We start from the raw sequence: 21,012 nt of genomic DNA, 5'->3' as shown, positions 1-21,012 counted from the left end.
GTGCAGCTTTCAAAATTTCTTGTTTTGGAGAAATATCCTATTGTGTGTCTTGGGAGACAGTGTCAGGCACTTAGCTGGCATGAAGGACAGGGTGGTAAATGACATGGATAGAAAGCCAGTGCAGGGCTGTGTGAAGTGTGGCCTGGGTTCTCTAGGTTTCAGGACCATTTGGGGAACCTTTACACCTGTAGATTCCAGAGTCCAACTTACTGGATCCAAATTTATGGGGGTCAGACTAGAAAAGCTGCATGGTTGATAAGCTCCCCAGGTTCTGGGGATCTAATAATGCACAACATATTGATTATAGTTAACAGTATTGTATTATATACTTGAAAGCTGCTAAGAGACTAGATCTTAAATGTTTGCACCACTAAAAAAAAAAAAAAAAGAAATGGTTATTATGTGAGGTATTATCTAATGCTATGGTGGTAATCATTTTGCAGTATATAAATGGATCAAATCAACACACTGTACACTTTATTTTTTTAAAGATTTTATTTATTTATTTGAGAGAGAGCATGAGCAAGAGGAAAGGCAGAGGGAGAGAGAGAAGCAGACTCCCCGCTGAGCAGGGAGCCGCATGCTGGGCTTAATCCCAGGACCCTGAGATCATGACCTGAGCTGAAGCCAGACACTTAACTGACTGAGTCACCCAGGTGCCCCACATTGTACACTTTAAGCTTATACAATGTTATATGTCAATTATATCTCAATTGAAAAAAAAAAAGCTCCCCAGAGGATTCTGATTCTTGGTAAAGTTTGAGAACCATTCTAATATGGTGATACCAGCCATAAATAGCATATATACATAGTAAATAGTATGACACAGGTAGGATTTCTTATAGATAAAGTTTACATGGCATGAAAAGTTTTTAACAAGCTCTTTCGGGATGCCTGGGTGGCTCAGTTGGTTAAGCATCTGCCTTCAGCTCAGGTCATGATCCCAACGTCCTGGGATCGGGTCCTACATCGGGCTCCTTGCTCAGCGGGGAGCCTGCTTCTCCCTCTGCCTGCAGCTCCCCCCGATTGTGCGCTCTCTCTGATAGAGAAATAAATAAATAAATAAATAAATAAATAAATAAATAAATAAATAAATAAATAAAATCTTTAAAAAACAAACAAACAAAACACAACAAGCTCTTTATAGTCACAAAACCAGAGCACCAGCCCTATACTGGAGTTTGGAGAACAGAACTGCACTCATTCTAAGCCCCCTGAATTTAGAATGCTCTTAATCCTGTCCCACAGGATTAGTGTGGGGCATCTTTGTAGGAGAGGGGATAATTCATGGGCTACTGCCATGCCAACAGATCTTATCTTAGCTGTTTGGTTTTAAACCCAGGAGCAGAAAAGGAGGGAATTACAATGTGACTTGTATCCAAGGACAGTGCATTCTTTAGGCCTTTTGGAGGTAAGCTTATGATCAACATTTTGATACTGTGTTTAGCTTTATTAAATTATTATGCCAAGTGCATTTCTATTTGAAACCATTTATTTATTTATTTTTTGAAAAAGGAATAATACTTGTATTGGCTGAAGTTAGTGAAGAGTTCAAACTTCCCATAAATTGCCTCTGTGATTCCCCCACAGCCATCAGCTTCTTTGAAGTGGGATGGCGACTTGAATAAGCACTTTTGACCTTGGCCCACACATTGGTCTGCTGGAAGGGAAAGACTCTGCTTTACCTTTGACTGTTCCTTTCTCTTATAGAAACTGGTTTCTAAAGACTAAGAAGAGACATTCTCAAAAAGGACATATCAGACATGCATGGTAAGTGGATAGCAATTTATATATAAATTTGAAGGTTATTCTCTTCTGAATTAAAAATATATCTTACCATCTCCTGGAGCCACTCAATGCAAAGGCCTCTGACTTGGAAGTTCCCTGCAAACCCCAAGGGGCTGTGATCACACTTTCATTAAAACCATCTTCTATGTACTTGAATCATGGAGCAAACTAACATGGGCCATGAACTTTTGGTGTACGGGAGACATGAGTGTGGGGAATGTCTGTGCAGGTGTTGAGGGAGATGGAAGAGTGAAGCAGAGTCATATCACCCTTCTGATGCACGCACACGCAATGTGTTGTGTGTTGTCTATTGAATTGAATGAACCTCCTCCAAACTTCCTATGTCGAATTGATGGAAAAGGAACATTAGAGAACCTGAGCTTTTCAACAGTTTTCAGTTGAAAACACAAACATCTTTCAAAGTCTTTCCGTGACTCCAGTAAAGCAAACAGTCTTCCTCAAATCTTTGCCAAATGTCACCTCCATGCCAAGCGCTTGGTGTTCGGCCCTGGGGTCAGGAAGTAGAACTTTGATATAACTTTCAACAATTTCCTCTACCCCTCCTACCATAAAAGCAAGGCCCCTGCAAGCACTTCTGTAAGTTACAAAGTGTATATGTCCATAATAATCTGTAGGCTTTCCAGCCACGGGAGCCTGAAATAGAAACTTAGACAGACTGAAAATAGAAGTGGCGCGGAGGAAATTGCTTCAGCCATGGGGGATAATTTTCATTTCTGGTAGTTGTAAAAGGGAACCTTCTAACCTCATCTCCTTGGGTTTGATTTACCTACATTACTTCATTTAGTGGTTTTAAGGGTAGTGAGCAGTGATTTCTATGGGAGTGTTCATTTTGGTTCTCGTTTCTCTATGTTTGAAACGGGTGGGTTGGGGGTGAGCAGAGCCTAAGAAGTTAACCCATGAAAAGACCTGGAGAAAGAGAATCCATGAGGGCAGATGAAGAGAATGGAAGTGAGAGCCTGATCCCCTCTTGGGCTAGAGTGAACTCATAATTTAAAGGACAGAACATCCAGGTAGGTAGTTTTAGGGAGAAACTCCACTGGTGATGTATACACGTGCCAAGGACAAATAAGAAGAGATTACAGGTTTTAAATAATTCTCCTGGTGTCCTCTCTCAGGGGATATCAGCATTGTCAGTAGTGAATACAGCTGAACTTCTATCAGGCTGAACTAAGCTGACTGGAGTATGAAGATGCTGATGATACTTAGCTGCTAGAACACTGATTCTCAGAGGTGGGCAGCAGGTTTGACGCCAGAATCCCTGAGGGTTGGGACCAATCTTCCTCACCCACCCCAATTGTAGTGATCCAGTTTTCCAAATTGTTGTTTGTCTTATACCCTCCCGGGGGTGGGGGCGGGTTTAAGAAACAGTAGAATAAAGTATGTACCCAAATTCACAGTAACATATGATTGTTCACTGGGACTTTTTCTATGAAGACTACAGTGGTGGAAATAGGGGGGAGCAGCCCTCTTGGAAAGTTAATGTGGGAGTAGCAACATTTAACCGAAGAGACTTTTTCTCTTTCCTGAATCTACTGAGGGTAAAAAGAGGAAATAAAGATCATACAAAGGAAGCAAGACAGAAATCTCCTTGGCTACTGCGCTAGTACCCTGCATTGTTCCAAAGCCTTTTAAGGAAGGGTGATGAGACTGAGAAGGTGGGCACAGCATTCCTTGAAAGCAGCAGGAAAGGATGTAAAGGTAAAGAATGCTGTCAAGAGTTCATACCAGTCCTGAGGGCTGGCTCCTCTATCCAGTGCCCTCTGCAGTCAGAAGCAGAAGTTGTCCTTGGCTTAAGCCTGTCTGCACTGCTGCCATCCCTTACATGACCCTATTCCCCCAAGCCAAATATACTGGACGGTTTCATGCTCACTGTCCTGGCAATCAATCACTGGCTGAGGAGTATCAGAGACCTGAAAAGACAGACCTGGACTTGAATCTTGGTTCTGCCTCTTATTAGATTCGTAGCCTTGGGTGTATTACTTGCTTTCTTGGAGCCTTAGTTTTCTAATCTTTAAGGTGAGGGTCGTTGGAGAATTAAATGAGCTGAAGGAGGTAAAGTATTTGACACTGCCTGGCACAGATATCAGCCTTTGTGAATATTCCAATGAAGCAGATTCCTCGTCTCCCTCCTTTGAGCCACTGTTCTACCAAGCACCCACCTGCATTATTGCATTCAACCCTAAGGAATGCAACCATTTGTTTTTATACGTTATTTTTATACATTATCCTTAGCTAGACTGTGAGTTCCTGCAGGATGAGGTCAAACCTTACAGTTTTGTATTCCTCACACTGTAACTAGAACATGTTCAATGAAAGTTCATGGGATCCCCTGGCTCCTCTGCTGACTGAATGCATTAGTGAATGAATGGGGCCGCGGATGGGGGTAGGGGGAAATGAAACTAGAGGTTTTCATTAATAGAGGGGAATGTTCCAACATAGCATCCTTTTCTTGTTTTGACGGGTTCAGCAAATATGACAGTAGATTTACCGGATTTTACTCTGAGCACTGTTGACTAGTTTGCAAATAAAGGAAGTCTAGGCTGTATTTACTTTTAAGAGCCAGGCAGGGAAGCCTCCTCAGACTTTCAATACTAGGCTGCTGAGTTAGGAGTGACTCAGAAGAAGAAACCTCTAGCTGCCAGGACACAGTGTAGTTTCCCATTATCTGTCACCTGCTGGAGAGGGCAGAGTCCTCCCCCTATCACATTTCAGCCCTGCTAGCTGCAGCAGGGTCTGCAGTTGGTATGTGGGAGCTATGCTGTCTGACCATCCTTCATTTTCACGCAATCTTCAATTGATGTCTACATCCTTTTTTCCCCCAGGACTTTCACCTCTGCTGTAAAATTATCCCTCAAAGTGTCCCTGACCAGCAGTAAGATCACATGAAGCTGATGTCTCAGTCCTCTATTTACAGTTGGAAAAAATAATTTCCCTGAAACCAGAAAAATATGGCTGCTAAGCAATGAGTGAAAAAGCTATTCTTGCCCACTGTTGGAGGTCCTGTCCTGAATATGCACCTCTGGTGAGCCACTTTGTGTAGGTAATTGCCTGTATTTCTTGCCCAGGGCACTTGGTGTTACCTGGACACAGTGGAATTTTAGATCACTTATACATATTACCGGTTAACTTCGCTTAATTCAGCTGCCATGGCATGAGATACACAGTCAGCCGTATATAAAAACCAGACCATGATATTCCATATTATTGCATGGCCAGAGATATTGCACACCTTATGAAAGATGAAAAAAGAAAAGGATCCTGCCAATATCTTGGTTTAAAGAATAGCTCTCTCTTACCAAATTTAATAATCTTGTTCCTTTAAAAAATTTAAAAATATGATTTCAATGTGTCCCTTTGAAGGAGGAAGAGCAAAGTCTAACCCAGGATGGCCATTGGTGTAGGCCCAGGCCTCATGTCAGGAAATGTATCAAATTTAGACTTTACCCTTAACTTCAAATGAGGTTTTACATTCTACAACAGAGACCCAAGACAGGAGTGAAAGACTTTTTTTTTTTCATTCAACTATACAATTGTCTCATTATAATACTAAACGGCCTGAATTAATTTTATAAGTTACTTTGTAATAGCACAGTTGTTCTAAGTTTATATATTTTACACGTGTTAATTTATTAAAATGTAAACACTTAAAATACACTCTATTTTTATAACCTTGTTTTGACAGGTCCTTGTTAAATAGATTGGGGCTCAAACTCTGGGAAGTGCCGGGTGTAAGTGGCATCTAAGGCCTCAGGAAAACCAGCACGTGTAGATTTCATCTCTCATGATAAAACTTGCTGCGTGCCCTATGGAGGTGGAAAGGTTCTCAGTCAACTGTAGGTTTATTAGAGCTTCTCAAATGTTTCGTGACATTCAAAGTATACATGGTCAGTTAATTTACCCCAAAAGCGTAGTTCTAAAAAAATATTCTTCAAGTGAGTGTGGTTACCTAATAATTAGGAATCATCAATCATGGACTAGGTTTAAAATGCCATAGATTTGGTATTCACTGGATAGAGCAGCTTCTCTTTCCCTGACTCCATGTAAATGAATGGAGAGGAGGTGGAGTGTCAAAGGCTCTGCTCACCAGACTGCGTAATTACCATTTTTGAGTGTATTATGGGAAAAGCTCATATGATGTGGCTGAGGAAGTTTAGGAATCAGTACTGTAGCTTCCTGGACAGTAAGCGGCAGCCAGAGGCATCAGCACCAAACTACTCTGCAGACCTTGAGATTTATCACAAGTTAAGTAAACATGTTTTGAAACTTAATTTGTCCTTAAATTAAATGTTCCTGATCTGCATTATCTGAGTCCCCCTGCCCCTGAGCGTCCACACTTGGAGAGAAATTTTATCCCATTATTTTATTTATTTAATTTATTTTTTATTGTTGAAGTATAGTTTTTTTTTTTTGAAGTATAGTTTAATGTACAATGCTATATTAGTTTCAGGTGTACAACATAGTAATTTGACAATTCTCTATATTACTCAGTGCTCACCACGATAATTATAGTCGCCATCTGTCACTATACAATATTATAATATTATTGACTAGATTCCCTGTACTGTACTTTTCATCTCCATGATTTATTTTATAGCTGAAAGTTTGTACCTTTTAGTCCCCTTCATCAATTTTTCCCAACCCCCCCCCACCCCTCTCCCCTCAGGCAGCCACCAGTTTATTCTCTGTATTTAAGACCTTGTTTTGGGGGCACCTGGGTGGCTCAGTTGGTTAAGCATCCGACCCTTGATTTTGGCTCAGGTCATGATCTCAGGGTCATGAGATTGAGCCCCGTGTCAGGCTCAGAGCTGGGTGTGGACCCCACTCAAGATTCTCTCTCTCCCCCTCCCTCTGCCTCCCTCCCCCCCCATACACTCTCTTTCTCTTTCTCTCTCTCAAAAAAAGAAGAGTCTGGTTTTTTTGTTCATTTGTTTTGTTTTTTTAGGATGCTACATATAAGCAAGAGAGATTTTAAATAACCAAAATACTAAGATTGAGACTTTTATTAAATAAAGAAACCACCAGCTTTGGTAAAGTCTCTGCTTTCAGTGGCCTGACAGGGGTTCTGAGATACAGCGATGCTGCAAGATGGTGGCCCAATAGGTGTGATTCAGAGCACTCCTTTAGAAAAGCTTGCAAGAAGTCTTGGGCATACTGCAACATAGTGTGCTCAGCCAGCTGTGTGTCTTCATTTTGAAGTCTTTGGAGAAGGGAGAATCTTCAGAGCATATAATAGGTTCTGGAAAGGTATAAGTTATAGCTGTCATTAAAGCAGCTTTAGGATTGAGGATAACTGAATTTTAAATGCTCGGATTACAATGTCTACTATATCTCCTTACTTTTGCCATTAAGCAAAACCTAGAGTAAAGCAAGCAGATCAGAGTATCCTACTTGTCTTCTACCACTTGCCTAAGGGATAGAAGTCCATCTCCTTTCAGGTAATTATCTTCTTGCCACAACTTTCTCAGATAGTCAATGAGCTGGATATTCTGGGCTGATAATAATGCTCCTTCCAGTGCCCCAGAAAGTCCAATTGAACCATGGCTTCTCTTCAGTGAATTTTTCCACACTGTAAAAAATGTATCTTCTAAAGATAATTCAGGTTTTTAGAAGATTTTGGAAAGATATGACTTTTTTTTCTGTCAAATTCTGAGACTATTTTGATTTCAAGTAGCAACTAAAGAAAGAATATTTTCTCTATTCGCTACATATTGGAACAATGTCAGCATAAAATGACAAAAGGCCTGGAATGGACTTCTTTCTTGTTCTGAACCCACATTTGTTTCATCCACTGTCTAATGAAGACAGGGCATATTGGTGGAATGGCAAGTAGACCAAGGTGATTTGAACAGAATTGGGTGGTAAGAAGAGCTGGATAGGTAAGTATAAACCAGTGGTTGGGATACAAATCCTGGGTATCCCTCTATTTTGGTCACACTACAGTTTTTGAGGAATAATATTTAAAGGCTATTGTAGGCCTTGGAACAATGCCATTTGTCTGTGTGTTGGCCCTAAGCTCAAACGTAGTGTTCTAAATCAGTGACATGGGATGGACCTCCATCATGAAGCCCCCTTGCCCCTCCATTTTAGGACCTCAACTAGAATAATTTCAGTGGCGTCCTTGGCCCATTTTCCCTGGGTCCTACCTTGGCTGCCACTTACTTAATTTTAAAGGAGGAAAGTGGGAATGAAGGGAGAGGGTGTACCATGTAGTTCTTCAGGTGGGCTCGTTGAAATCTAAGACAACAGCAACAAAAAACAACACTAATGAACAAGACAGAGCAGATAAACAATAACAGCAAACACCAAATAAACCCACCTAGTCTTTGAAGAGTACATTTCAGATAGACGGTTATCCTCAATGCCTTCATTACTTCCACCAGTACTTTCCCATATGGCCAAAAAGGGCCTTGATGAGGAAGAGCATCTAATGCTTTCTCTGCCGGTCAGAGGGCCCAGTCAGTGCAATATCATAATTTATATGCTGTTTAATCTGGTGAAGTAACAACAAAGTCTTATAGATTTTTATATCCTTACTGCAAGTGCATCTGGGACCCAGGGAAAGGACAACTCAGTACCACACAAGAAGTGCTGTACAAAAAGGTCTTAATTGAAATGCAAAAGGAAGTGAAAGGGAAGGAGTAGTTTTTTTCTGAAAAGGTTGAGGGGTGCATGCAGGAAAATTATTTCCCCATCCTTTACTCTCTCTCTTTTCTTCACTATCTGAAGCAATGGCTTCAGCAGCAGTCACACTTGAATAATATTTGTCAAACCATAAGGCTGGCAGGAAGAAGGGAGCAAAGAGAAAAATGTGTCAGCAGATAAAGAATGGAAAAGTATCTTTGAGGGATTTTGCTTTTGCATTGAGCTCTTTTCAGTTCCCAAAGGGCTGAGGTTTGGGCCTAAACCTAGCCAGGTGGTCCAGATGGACAAAGAGTGAACCACAAGAGAAACTTTTGTTCTTCTAGCTCAAGGCTTCGGGTAGCTTTTCTAACAGGCTCCTCAATCTGTCTATAGTCTTTCATGGTCTTCTGACCTGAGGAAGGGGTGAAGGGGGAGCCTGTCACAGTCAGATTACTCTGCTTAACTGAAAGAAAGTGTTTTAAGCCTTTGTTCCTTACATAAAAAACTCCAACCCTGACAACACCATGAGCAACAGTATCCTCAGCCATGACTTAGATATGAGTACTTTCTTCTTGAGTTTGGAGGGAATGGGGACAAAGCCTTGAGATTTTCTGATGGTTGGATGGTATCCCAAAAGTCCACATGCCTTCTGTTTATTTAAATCTCTGTGGATTCTGACAACAGTTAATTCTCACCTGTGTACATTAATAGCCTACTAAGTGTAACCTCTCTCTTCTCTGGCTCTTGTACTAATTCTCTACAAAATGCAGCAGAACCATTTTTTTAAAAAATTGATGTGCTGATGTCATCTCTCTTGCTTATAACTTTCAGTGCCTTACTATTGCTTTTAGGATAAAAAACAGAGGTCTTACCATGACTTAGAAGATCCTGTCTAATCTCTTGAGCCTCACCTTGTATTCTCTTTGTCCTTCTTGCACACTGGTTGTTGTTTTTCTGCCTGTTGTTTTTCTGCCTCCTCTCTCCCTTTCTCTCTCCCCACCCTTGCTCATTTGCTATAAGGGGAGAAGGAAAGGATAAGTAGAAGTTCACTGGACAAACATAACTTGCCCATGAACATCTTCCCTGATCCCATCACCCATCTCATCTAGGTCACCTTCCTTTGTCAGTGTGTGGTCTCTTTTTTTTGAAGTTCTGCCCACTTGAAAATTATACATTCATGTAATACTCCACCAGACTATAAACTCTATGAGGACAGGGTCTTGTTTGTCCCAGGGCCCATGTTGTATATTGATTTGTTATGATTTCAAATCCACTTGTTGGTGACTTAAGTGAAGTTGTTTTGATCTAAAAGTGAATGTGTTTACATTGAAGATGCTGTGTCAGGGTATTGTTGTCATCTGTTGTTTTGATAAGCACTCAGTAGCTCAACTGTTGTCAGGTGCCTCTGGGGACTTATCAGTAAGAACATGTGGAAGAGTGGCCATGATGTAATAGTCATTTAAACTTCAAATACCAAGAATTTGTGGGGATTTACCAAGAGTGTCCGGTCTGGGCAAGGCTACCTTTTGCTGATCTAAGTAGCTCTCTAGAGCCCTTGAGGCAGTAGGTCCTGCTGTGGCAAGGAGACTCTCTGCCATCAGGTGAAAACCATGCAGCAGTGTGGCGAAGGAGATCTTCTTGGCTGCCAACACCAGAGCCTTCATTCCCTTAGCCAGGTGCTCTAGCCATAAGGGACTTTTGCTTTGTGCTGGCTGCGGGACATAATCTCTTGGTTGGCTAAGCTGACTCTTCCAAGAACCTTGTAGAAAGGTACACCTCACCTAAATTAGAACTTTGTTTCTTTCATCTCCCCCTTATTTGGAACAATAGTGTAATTTATCATTGGTTTGGAGTATGTTATTTCTTTATTGGCTTCTTAAGAAACGTTATCCTGTATGCTATTTGCTTCTGAAATATTATTATTATAAATTATAATTCCTGCAGTGAACCTGTGTTAAATAAAACATTAGCAAAGACAGTCTCAGTATCTAAGCATAATTTGCTCTGGACATAACAGCCTGGCTTAGTTAATTATATGTTGAATGAGTGGGGCAGCCCAATGTATACAGGGAGAGGAGTAGTCCTTGAGGAAGATCCATGAAATATCAGAAGAGCTCTGTCTGGGGAAAACAAAAGAAAACCCATTTTCTTGGAGTTTTAAAATTGCTATGTTAGGGGAGTAGATGATTTTTTTTCCTTTTCTATTTTTCTATATTTTCTGGGCAGAAAGATGGCAAAGCATTGAAGAAAGTGAGAATTAATAAAAGGGCATTAGGTTTGATGATTTACTGCTCTTTTCTAATGACCTTTAATAAAAGAGTTTTGGTAGAGTAATGAAAATCAAAATTGTTAGCAAAGGAGTAGGAGGTAAAGAAATGGCAGCGAATATAAGTTACACCTGACAAGTTTGTAGGTAAAAATAAAGGGGAAAGATAGAACAGCTGACTTGAGAAAGTAGCAGGATCAACAGAAGATTGTTTAGCTAATAGATTTTTTATGCTAGTAGATACCAGGAAAAGTCTGTAGGCTGAAGGGGAAGAAGTTGGTAGAAAGAGATTATAGAGATTTGTGAGGTTTTTATCCTGAGAGAAAAGGTACATGACACCTAATACGTACTCAATAAATAATGTAATAAACAAGTCAACAGGATGGAGTGAGAATTCAGGTCTCATCTCAGGGGTCCTACGCAACTGCGATCCAGGCACTTGTCCCCATGCAGGAATATGGAGCCACTCATACTGGAGATTCAAGAAACTGGATTTTTATGTGAGATCCCTTTATTTTTAAATTTTGATGACTGACTTAAGCAGAAGTAAATAAAAACACCAATATTCAATCAAGTGGCAACCACTTGAAAACCTGTATTTTAGTACCTATTTCTCTAGACCATAGTTGCTGGTATGGCATTTAACAGTTTTACTGAGATAAAATTCACAAATATAGTTCACCCATTTAAAGTGCATGATTCACTAATGACCTTAAATAGAAGAGTTTCAGTAGAGTAATGAAAACGTTAGTAAATTTTAGTAAAGTTTTAGTTTTTAGTAAATTCAAAGACATGTGCAACCATTACCACAGATAATTCTAACACATTTTCATCATCAAAAAGAGAGCTGGACCCTTTAGTTATCAATTCTCTGTCTGCCCACTTCCTCACCCCTAGGCAATCACTGAACTACTTTCTGTCTCTATAGACATTTCTGTCTCTATAGGATATTTCCTTTAGGTGGAATTGTATATTATGTGGTCTTTTGGGACTGGCTTCTTTCACTAGGAGGTGGTATTTTTTAAGAGAAGAAGTAGGAATATGAAGAATTTGGAAGGCCTTTAATCTCAGTGAAAGGAAAAGCCAGGTTGTCCTAACACCAAGGTGAGTAGGGAGAAGAGTATGTCAGGGTTTGAAAACTATCCCTTGGAAATGAAGAAAAGGCGAAGTCAGAAAAAGTCCTGAAGGTATTCTGCTGCTACATGTATGGACACCTCAAAGATCAATCTGTGTGAAAGCTTTGATTTTGATGGTCTGCACCAGGGCTGAGAGGTCACTGGTGTGCATAAGCTTGGCTGTATCAGTGGTTTGCACAGCCAATGTCTGACCAGATTGTGCCTCTGCCTGCCTGTTTCTAAAAGATACATCACCCTGGGTTGCATGCTGTTCTTCAGGGTGTGATCCTTGAGTAAGTCCTTGGTTCTAGTTACTAGCATTGCTCAGAATAAGCAAGGGGGGGGGGGGAGAGGGAGAGAGAGAGGGAGAGAGAGGGAGAGAGAGAGAGAGAATATAATCGAAGGATCCTGGGCACCTAGCCCCAAAACTTTTAGGGTTATCTGCTTATAATAATAAAGACAATCATCCAAAGAAGACAATAATCCTCTGCAAAGAAGCAGAGTTTTCAGGCAGCTGAGCATACCATTCCTGAGGGAGCTAGCAGGTCTAATTTCAAGGGCTTAGCACTCAAGGGGAAAAAAAAATTCTTCATCAACAGCCTACCAGGGGACATGACTGGAATTTTCAGTAAAACCACAAGAACAAAGAAGCCTGTTTAAAAAAGGGGTATGAGTTGGACACAGAGCTGATAAAGATTGCAAGACTCCTGGGGGCTTCCAACAGCACAGCACACCATGACTTTCCAGTGAGAGTATAATTAGGTCTGATGATGGTCGCTTCACCAGTGTTGAGTCTGCACTTGGCCCCAGGGATGACGTTGGATGGGCAGAGGACCCATATCTGTGATGGGTAACACCAGCAGTACCAGCCTCATCACAGAAGCAGCCCCGCTCTAGCTTTCCAAAGTTACACCTAGGCAGAGACTCATGAAGAGCCTTCTGAACAAAAAGTATTTTGCGTGGGTAAAACTGTATCAGTTAGGATTCAATGGGTATCTGCAAGCCCAAATAAGAGTGCCAATGTGCATCTCCTGCTAGGTGTGGGTTTGGCGGAAGGCGGTCCCATGCAGTGCCGCAGCTCTTGCTCAGGGTCTAGCCACCCAGCGCGCTCATCTCCCTGCCCCACGGTCTCCAGAGTGTGGCCCCTGCAGTGCTGCCGCCCTGGCCTCACATTCTCGGTGGAGGCAACAGATGGAAGAAAAGATGATGAAATAAATTCAAAAAGCTGCTTCCCACTGCCCTTTAAGGAACGCCCAGAGACAGCCATCTAACACTTCTGCTGATATTCTATGGGTCAGATGTAGTCATCTGGCCATATGCAACGGCAAGAGGAGTTAGGGACTGCACATGTATTCTCTAAGATTACACACCAGGTAACCTCAGGAGTGTGATTACGCTGCTGGGAGAGAAGAGGGTGCTAATCCCTTGTTCCCGTCGCACACACTGCTAGTTGCTTCTCTACATCCAGATTAAAAATGTGAAGAAGGTGTATTGGATTTTCTGGCATTTACTAGTGACCAGGAACTCGACGAAACAGAATATTATTTTTTAAAAAAATATTTATTTATTTTAGGGAGCGCAAGCACAAGCGGGAGGGGCAGAGGGAGGAGAGAGAATCTAAGGCAGAGTCGGCATTGACCGCGGAGGCCGGCGCAGGGCTGGGGGCTCGATCCCACGACCCTGAGATCAGGACCTGAGGCAAAACCAAGAGTGGGGCACTTAACCCAGTCCACCACCCAGGTGCCCCAAGAAACAGAATATTAAACAACATTTGTTGCCTAGGCAGAAGGGGAAGGAGGCAAGGACCGATCACATAATAGATATAGGGGCATTGAGCCTTGTTTCCCGAGTTTGCATTTGAGAATAACAAAGCCCAGAAAGGCTGAGTTACTTTTCACAGGTCTTGCAGCCTGCCAGTCACTAGCATCCAGGACTGCTTCCCAACCAGCCTCTTCTTGTGCCTCCTGGATACCCAGGGCCCTGCAGATGTGGAAGATTTCTCTACTCTGTAGGGGAGCCTGAGCATCCAAGAGATTGCTCACACTGTAGGTGGCAGATTCAAATAGGATGGCCTGGAGAAAAAAAAAAAAAAAGAAATTCCTGTTTATTACTACTGTGTCCCTTGCCAGTGCTGGTCATTTAAGTCCCCCAAGTCTATAAATCCTGACACTCTTCTACCTCTGGCCAACATTCCCAGTAGGTTATTTTGTTTCTGCTTCAATCTCTTCAATGATGGGGGCCTACTTTGAGGCAGCCCATCCTAACTTGATGCTGCTTTAGTTGTTATATAGCTCCTGATAGAGAGGAGAAAATAGTTTCCCTCCATCTTGTGAAAAGCTCTGAATGGATTAGAAACCATGCCAAGAAATATTTGTGGGAAGAGTGGTTACTATTCTTAATATCAAAATTTGGGACATATCCTGGAATCCTGAAATTTTCTTTAGTATGATAATTTACAACCTAACTCAAGAGGTACAACTTGTTGAACATCTAAAACCGTTCTTACAGTTGTGTTTTTGAGTTCACAGATGACTGGTTGATAAATTTTACTCATTGCTATTTAAAAGGCTGCTTTGGGATAAAAGGAGACAAGGAAACACTCTCTAAAATTAGGAGAGGGAAGGACAGGATGTTCTGAAATATTTTGGTAGTTTATGTGCTTGTAGGAAAAACAGAGGTTATAAATTGAAAAAACCCTTCACGGATCTCAATTTTCACATTTTACATTCTAAAAACTTATTTTTAGAATTTAAAACAAGGTATATGGTAAATTTCACAGTATTTATATTTTATCACAATAATAATTTTCTTAAAAAGGGGGAAAGAAGGGTATGGTCCAGGGAATAAAAACATAGCAAGGGGTGCCTGGGTGGCTCAGTTGTTAAGCTGCTTTGGCTCAGGTCATGATCCCAGGGTCCTGGGATTGAGCCCCACATCAGGCTCCCTGCTTGGCAGGAAGTCTGCTTCTCCCTCTCCCACTCTCCCTGCTTGTGTTTCCTCTCTCGCTGTGTCTCTCTCTGTCAAATAAATAAACAAAATCTTAAAAAAAAAAAAAAAAACCATAGCAATAGTTTTAGAGCTGACATGTCTTAAATTACACTTGGTCTCTTCTCTAATCCCTATTATTTGAAGGAACAGTGCCAAATAGGGAGTCAAAGTTTTGTGCAATGGTTTGCTTTTGTAACAGGTATATCTTTTTTAATTGAAGTATAATTACTATACAATGTTATATTGGTTTCAGGTGTACAACACAATGATCCAACAATTGTATACACTACTCAGTGCTCACTATAAGTGTAGTCACCATCTGTCACCAAGTTATTACACTATTATTGACTATATTCATAGTCATATTCATGTATTTTTCATCTCTGTGACTTATTTATTTAATAATTGGAAGTTTATACCTCTGAATCCCTTTCACCTATTTTGCCCATCCCCCCCCCCACCTTCAGGCAATCACCAGTTTGTTCTCTGATAGGTGTACTTTTTTTTTTAAGATGTTATTTATTCATTTGAGAGAGAGAGAGAGAGCGAGAGAGCACAAGCAAGGGGAGAGGCAGGGAGAGAGGGAGAAGCAGACTCCCCACTGTGTGGGGAGCCTGACTTGGGGCTCGATCCCAGAACCCTGAGATCATGACCTGAGCCGAAGGCAGACACTTAACCATCTGAGCCACCCAGGCGCCCCTGATAGGTGTACTTTTTAAGCCCCTGAATGGACTGGTAAATAAGAGGTAGGGACATACATTTCTAGCTCTGGATGTTTTAGAAAATTGTAAATAAATTTAAATTATTAAATATATAGTAAATACTTGGATTATCCCAGAGGGCTATACACATTGGACTCTCCACAAACACTGCTTGCTGATACATTCTTATTAGAATTATATCAGTAAGGAAGGTGTGCTGTCATCCTCAAATAAGAGCTGAATCATACAGAAGTCCATCTGGATCATAAACAAAGGTCTATGGAATTTGACACATAGGCCCAGATGTTGAAGAGTGTATGGGATATGAGAGTCCTCAGGAAAATATTTAAAAATCAAGTTCCTGCCCTCAAAGAAGGCTTTTCAAGGTACATGGGATTTGTTCCTGTTTCTATGAAGCAGTTATTTCACCTTCTCTTGGGAAACTACTTACATATCCATTCAGTGGACTGCATTTCTTTTTTTGTTTTAGAAGGTGGGGTGGGGGGAAAGAGAGAGAAAGAGGGAGACAGATGTATCTCCATATAGGGCCATCTCAGAAACACTTACAAATGACATTCCTTTCATTCAACACCTGGAATTAACTGTTCCTTCCTCTGCTTTCCTACAGGATCCAACAATTGTTTGACTATTACATATATATATATATATATATATATATGTATATATATATATATATATATATATTTAAGGACCTGGTGCAAACAATTAAAAGAAACTTAAAAAAAAAGATTTTATTTATTTATTTATTTGAGAGAGAGGGAGAGATGGCTTGAGTGAGGTGGGGGAAGGGCAGAGGGAGAAGCAGACTCCTCGATGAGCAGAGAGCCTGACTTGAGCTTGATCCCAGGACCCTGAGATCATGACCTGAGCTGAAGGCAGATGCTTAACTGACTAAGGCACCCAGGCGCCCCTAAGAAAAACTTTAAGCCGGGAACAAACTCACAGTGAGCCTTTGGCACAGAGAAGATTCAAATATGTTCTGTCCAGGGTTCCACAAACACCAAATACCAATATCATCTTTTCTCTGCTGACCCAGGTCAAACATGAGTTGTGTTTGGGGAGGGGGAGGGGAGGGACATGTGATCAACCTACAGCTAATTCATTTTTCTCCCAGTTGTTTTGAAGTGACAGTCAGAGCAATGGTTTTTAAACTTTTATTTTCAGCTGCACAAACTCGTTTTCTTTTGCAGATTCTTACTCATCATTCCTGTATTTAGACTAAACTGGGTGAAAGTACAGCTGACCAAGTTTTAATCAGCAGGAGCCTGAGCCCCTCCCACTGACTCATCTCTCTCCCCTGAAGACATTTGAGTCTGTCAGCTGACCTGCAAACTCAGTGGAACAGTTTGAAGACCACTGACAACCTGACTCGGCCTGGTGAAAATCCATGGAAAATGTGCTTGTGAAGCAAAATGGACCCAGGAAAACCCCGCTTGGGCTCCGCAAGGTCTGCGTTTATTTTCTGCTGCCCCCACCCCATCCCTCACCCCTGGGGGAATGGGGAACTTCGCTGCACTAAGGATTGCACCACTGGGGACTTGGCCTTTCCCCTTTCACTTCTCCACTGGGGGCCCTTCAGCACAATATATGCTTCATCCACCTCTGTGAGTACAAAGCCATTTCACTGGGGAAGGGGGCTCTCTGTTGTAATTAAGAATTTGAGCTCTAGAGTCTGACTGCCAGGGCTCAAAGCCAGGCTCCAGGACTTGCTAGATGCAAGAGCCTAGGCAGTCACTTACTCCCATTTTGTCCCAAATTTCCTCACTGGTGATATAAGGACAGTAATAGCACCTGCCTCACAGGGTTGCTGTAAGGATTAAACAAGATAATGACTGTAAGTCCTTTAGAACAGTGACAGATACAGTAAATGTTTGGCAAATACAAGATGTCATTAGGAACACAGTCTGTTTGCTTGCCTGACACAGAACAGCTAGCTCAAATAGTTTGCTCCTTTTGCACTTAATTTTCTGGGTCATCTAAATTTTCCTTGCTGACTCCAAATCGAACATGTGTCCTCTGCAATCACACCTATGATGTGTAAGTTTGAGAAGTACCACGTCATTTCCAGGTGTCACTGCTTTCCTTCTGTTCTCTGAGCAGCAAAACCATAATGACTACTCCCAGAAGTTTCTAGAAACTCCAACTTTGTTGGTTTTAGTTTTCCCAAAGATACTTTGTCTTTCAACTCCTATAGTTCTTTTAGTTTGACTTTTCCTTCTTGTATCTTGAAAAATCTATATTTCAAACAATTTTTAATTAGTACAAACAGGACTGGCTACATAATTTTCAGGACCCATTGCAAAATGAAAATGTAGGTGCCTTGTTCACAATTATTAAGAATTTCAAGGCAGTGACAGCAAAGCATTAAACCAAGTGCAGGGCCATGAAACCGGCCCTGAGTACAAACATATTTAAAGCCTTTGCTTTATTTATGCCACAATCAGGATGGGATATGCAATTTACACAGTGAGATTTTTGTCACCTGCTAGACCCCAAGACCTAACTTTTACTGTCTACCTGCTTGTACTCACTAGCCTTTGTCTTATATTTTTCCTTAAGCTCTTCTTTCTGGCTTACCTCTTAACTCTGGCAAATGAAACCTGAAACCACCCCTCAGGGGATGGCAACTGCCCAGACAAGACCACCCAGACCCTTTGAGCTAACCCCCCACCTCCTCTCAAAGGCCTGCACAGATGGACTGTGGAGTGACCCCACCCCTCATGACTGGCAGTTGCCTTTACCTCAGCATAATACTAAAATTTCCACCCAAGAAGGAGACTCAGCCTCATTTATATGACATGCAATGTATGTATAGGCATGTTTCCTTAAGGCGCATGATCAATCTTATTCTGCCTCCACATAGGATGACAAGGCTTCCCTATCTAAAATATTCATCCTATAGATTTTGGATACCAGCCCTTTATCTGTTATGTCATTTTCTTCTCCCATTCCATAGGTTGTCTTTTAGTTTTGTTGACTGTTTCCTTTGCTGTGCAGAAGCTTTTGATCTTGATGAAGTCCCCAAAGTTCATTTTTGCCTTTGTTTTTCTTGCCTTTAGAGATGTGTCTTGCAAGAGGTTGCTGCGGCCTAAGTTGAAGTGGTTGCTGCCTATGTTCTCCTCTAGGATTTTGATGGATTCCTATATCACATTTAGGTCTTTCATCCATTTTGAGTTTATATTTGTGTAAGGTGTAAGGAAATGGTCCAGTTTCATCCTGCTGCATGCGGCTGTCCGATTTTCCCAGCACCATTTATTGAAGAGACTGTCTTTTTTCCATTGGATATTCTTCCCTGCTTTACCAAAGATTAGTTGACCATAGAGTTGAGGGTCCATTTCTGGGTTCTCTATTCTGTTCCATTGATCTATGTGTCTGTTTTTGTGCCAGTACCATGCTGTCTTGATGATCACAGCTTTGTAATAGAGCTTGAAGTCCGGAATTGTGATGCCACCAGGTTTGGTTTTCTTTTTCAACATTCCTCTGGCTATTTGGGGTCTTTTCTGGTTCCATACAAATTTTAGGATTATTTGTTCCAGCTCTGTGAAAAATGTTGATGGTATTTTGATAGGGATTGCATTGAATGTGTAGATTGCTCTGGGAAGCATAGGCGTTTTAAGAAATAGTGCAGAGGATCAGAGGGGAAGGGAGGGAAAACTGAATGGGGAGAAATCAGAAAGGGAGCCAAACCAGAAGAGACTCTTGACTCCGGGGGGAAAAAACAGAGTGTTGTGGAAAGGGAGGTGGGTGGGGGGATGGGGTAACTGGGTGATGGGCATTAAGGATGTGATGTGGTGAGCACTGGGTGTTATACACAACTACTGAATCATTGAACACTATACCAAAAACTAAACCATATGTTGGCTAATTGAATTTAAATTAAAAAAATAAAATATCCATCCTAATCCTAAACAAAAGTCACCCATTCACCCTCTCTCAGGAGGCATGGCTTTGTAAACCATCCCTGTGATCCTATTTGCTGCAAATGAAGTTTTCTTTGTGTGACAACTTGGTGTAGTTTCTGTGACTCACCAAGGAGTGAACTCACATTGGTTCAGTTACAATTTCTCTTACTTTTATGTATGAAGGCTTTAGGGACAGAAAGTATGTATGTTCCAAAGACATTTGCTTAATCTTCCCACAGATAATAGTTGTAAACAAAAAACAAGGGATTCTGTGTAAAGATCCATATAACAGATTCCTTTAGAGGGAAATCACATCTCTCTCCACTGGGGAAGGAGTTGACTCAATTTTTTTTCTTGCATTCCCCAATGACATTTTTATTTTAATAAAGATCACAGAGTCTCATCTTTCAGCTGTCATCAGTCTTATAAAAAAAATCACTATTGCTAATGGTGTTATATTCACTATATAAAAGGAGGTTATTCACTTCTCAGTGCTTCTTTTGTTGTGTGAGGAATCTTTCTGAAGAACCGAGCTGACTTTTCTATCTTAATGCTGATACCCTCCAGATGTGGAGCCTGAAATAAGGATTTAATGATTAGTAGTTTGTTAGGAAGTAGGAAAGGTGGCCCCAAATGATGAATTATTAAGCCATCTATCACAATGGTCAATTGGAAATTAATCCTGCGAAGAAACTCTGAGATACTAAAACACACACCACAGAACTATCTCACTGGGGGGCTCAAGGCTGTGGGGACCATAGACACCAATGCCCGTCAATCACTGGGATTGAGAACTGCTGAGAGGGGGCAGGGCTAAATCCAGCCAGTGCACTCTGGGATGGTATGGTCTCAGGGATGAGAAGATGCTGATGTTGTCTGCTGTATCTGCAATAGAACATTGGAAAGAGAGTCTTCAAAGCAAACAGCTCTGGGTTCTGAGATCAGCTCAACCTATTAGAAGAATGATTTGGGGAGAGTTAACATAGAAATACCACCATTTACCTACCTTCAGTGTTCTTGGGATTATTAGAATTGTATGAAGCAACAGACATAGCCATTTACATAAATAGTGCCATTAAATTGTTTTTTTTAAACCAGTATTTCTCAAAACTAAATATTCATAGCAATCACTTGAAAATCTTGTTAGAGGGCAGATTCTGACTTTACATACTTGGATAGGGAATGAGGTTCTGCATTTCTAACAAGCTCCCAGGTGATACTGATGCTGCTGGTCCATGGACCATTCTTTACACAGTGAGATTTTAAACCATTCTAAAATTTCTCTTTAACCACTATATACAGTAAGTCATAAAACATTTTCCCTGTATCTGCTGAGTTTAATCATAGTTAAAAAAAAATTTGAACACACCCACAAGAGCCTTATATGGAAAATAACCAGCTGTGTTAATCACTGCTAATAAACTTAACTGCCTGGGGTTCCCAGAGCAGAGTTACACAAGAGACAAAGTGCAGAGTGAAAAATATATAGAATAGATAAGGATTTCAGCATTATGGGAAACCTAAGAAAACACAAAAGTTGCATCATTATTAGAGAATGAGGAAAAAGAAGAGACTCTGAAACATATTTC

At 41.1% G+C, this 21,012-nt stretch overlaps 1 long non-coding RNA gene across 1 annotated transcript in view; it reads left to right on the top strand.

The window, feature by feature from the left end:
• Positions 1-1,715: 1,715 nt before the first annotated feature.
• LOC118541624 (uncharacterized) overlaps positions 1,716-21,012 on the top strand; it is a 170,081-nt gene continuing 150,784 nt past the window's right edge. Inside the window, exons 1-2 of the long non-coding RNA XR_013446147.1 lie at positions 1,716-1,770; positions 16,712-17,125. This is a non-coding gene — a long non-coding RNA (uncharacterized LOC118541624). The remainder of the gene's footprint in view (positions 1,771-16,711; positions 17,126-21,012) is intronic.

This window comes from Halichoerus grypus, chromosome 3 (genome assembly GCF_964656455.1).
Source record: "Halichoerus grypus chromosome 3, mHalGry1.hap1.1, whole genome shotgun sequence".
Lineage (NCBI taxonomy): Eukaryota > Metazoa > Chordata > Mammalia > Carnivora > Phocidae > Halichoerus > Halichoerus grypus.
Note: the sequence above shows the minus strand (reverse complement) of the source record. Positions and strands in the feature narration are given on the sequence as shown.